Source organism: Schistocerca serialis, unplaced genomic scaffold, assembly GCF_023864345.2.
Source record: "Schistocerca serialis cubense isolate TAMUIC-IGC-003099 unplaced genomic scaffold, iqSchSeri2.2 HiC_scaffold_1007, whole genome shotgun sequence".
NCBI classification, from domain to species: domain Eukaryota; kingdom Metazoa; phylum Arthropoda; class Insecta; order Orthoptera; family Acrididae; genus Schistocerca; species Schistocerca serialis.
Window position 1 is genome coordinate 57,501 of NW_026047192.1, and position 2,500 is coordinate 60,000.

The window sequence follows — 2,500 nt, forward strand, 5'->3', positions numbered from 1 at the left end:
CTGAGCTTGCCGCTGCCGACAGAGGCCCGGGAGCGTGCTGTCGTGGCATTGCCGGCGGGAGACAACACGCGCCACCTACGGTGACCGGCAGCTCCAACGCCAGCGCCACAGAAGGACAAAAGCCCCACTTGGGTGCCGAAGCGAACTCTCCCAGCACAGCGCACGCGCCAACACGTCCGCACAGCTGCGATACAAACCACCTGCGAGAACCGCAGAGGCGACCGAGCAGCAGACGGCGTCGCGGCGCCGAGCGCCGGGCGGCGGCGCATCCTCAGCGCACACAGTCCTCAATCGGACCAGCACACTGCAGATGTCCACCGCGCTTCGCACCGGGCCCGCGAGGACCTACTTTGGCCGCACGGCGCCGCGTGCAGGGTGCGCCGGCGCGCAGCTGCGCCGCCTGCCGCCTCCGTCGGCCGGCGCGCCTGCCAGTGGCCGCCCCCACCAGCCGGCTGTAGCGCGTGCGCCCACGCACCGCGCGGCCAGCACGCCGGGCGGCCCCCCCTCACCGGCCGGGGCCGGTCCCACCCAGCCACCGCCGCGTATCGCTTCACACCCACATGCCATTCACGTTCGTGGGCATGGTGGGTATCGCTGAAACAACCGGTTGGTAGCTCAACCGATCGTCGCCATCACTGATTCACCTCTAGCGAGAACAACCGCACCACAACGGTTTACCAGTTGTTCATTTGCGTAACGTCACCAGCAAACGTAGGCGTCCATCGCCATTTGCAAATTCAACGATTGTTGCATGCCTGTGTCAGGTGTCACGACACACTATGTCTGCCCACATACACGCAACAACATGTGCACGCTTCGCAAACACGTGGAAGGTGGCCCCCGTACGTATGCGATGTCCATTGCGCAAACGACTGTCAACCGGCCTCTGTCGCATGTCGCAGATGTGGAACGCAGTGCACCATGCTATCACGGTGTGTGAGAAGAGACGACAACGTCTGACAACACGCGCCACTACATCAACAGACGGCTCATGCTGATCGCCATCCAGGGCATACCACACTGCACTCCAGCTCTTATAGGGAGACGACACGTAGCTGCGTGCACAACATTTGGACCGCATGGTTCGCCGTTGTTGGCGCAGTCGTTGTACGGTCACATGTACCACGATGTATCATTCAGTACATGAGGACCAATGTGCAGTACAGTGTGTGATTTGGAGGTACAACATCAGCGGACAGTTGACACAGGCCGTACCACAGCGTAGGCGCAGTGCTTCGCCATGCGAATGCCAATGAACAACTGCGAAGGGCATTGAGCATGTACGTCCTGCTGCCATCCACATTACAGTGTATCGCTGCAAGGTGTTTAACATGAAGCGATACACTGGGGACCGGGCAGTGCGAGTAGCAAACTATATTGCGGGGGTTGCAGTTAGGCAACACTACACTAATTTAACGCGTCGTATGACAATTACAGAGCAGGTTAAGGCCCAACGTGTGTTGGGTTAAGGCCCAACGTGTGTTGGGTTAAGGCCCAACGTGTGTTGGGTTAAGGCCCAACGTGTGTTGGGTTAAGGCCCAACGTGTGTTGGGTTAAGGCCCAACGTGTGTTGGGTTAAGGCCCAACGTGTGTTGGGTTAAGGCCCAACGTGTGTTGGGTTAAGGCCCAACGTGTGTTGGGTTACAGCACAATATGGGTTACGTTAAGGGGCAATGTGGGTTACGTTAAGGGGCAATGTGGGTTACGTTAAGGCGCAATATAGGTTACGTTAAGGCGCAATATAGGTTACGTTAAGGCGCAATATAGGTTACGTTAAGGCGCAATATAGGTTACGTTAAGGCGCAATATAGGTTACGTTAAGGCGCAATATAGGTTACGTTAAGGCGCAATATAGGTTACGTTAAGGCGCAATATAGGTTACGTTAAGGCGCAATATAGGTTACGTTAAGGCGCAATATAGGTTACGTTAAGGCGCAATATAGGTTACGTTAAGGCGCAATATAGGTTACGTTAAGGCGCAATATAGGTTACGTTAAGGCGCAATATAGGTTACGTTAAGGCGCAATATAGGTTACATTAAGGCGCAATATAGGTTACATTAAGGCGCAATATAGGTTACATTAAGGCGCAATATAGGTTAGGTTAAAACACGACATAGGTTAGGTTAAGGCACGACATAGGTTAGGTTAAGGCACGACATAGGTTAGGTTAAGGCACGACATAGGTTAGGTTAAGGCACGACATAGGTTAGGTTAAGGCACGACATAGGTTAGGTTAAGGCACGACATAGGTTAGGTTAAGGCACGACATAGGTTAGGTTAAGGCACGACATAGGTTAGGTTAAGGCACGACATAGGTTAGGTTAAGGCACGACATAGGTTAGGTTAAGGCACGACATAGGTTAGGTTAAGGCACGACATAGGTTAGGTTAAGGCACGACATAGGTTAGGTTAAGGCACGACATAGGTTAGGTTAAGGCACGACATAGGTTAGGTTAAGGCACGACATAGGTTAGGTTAAGGCACGACATAGGTTAGGT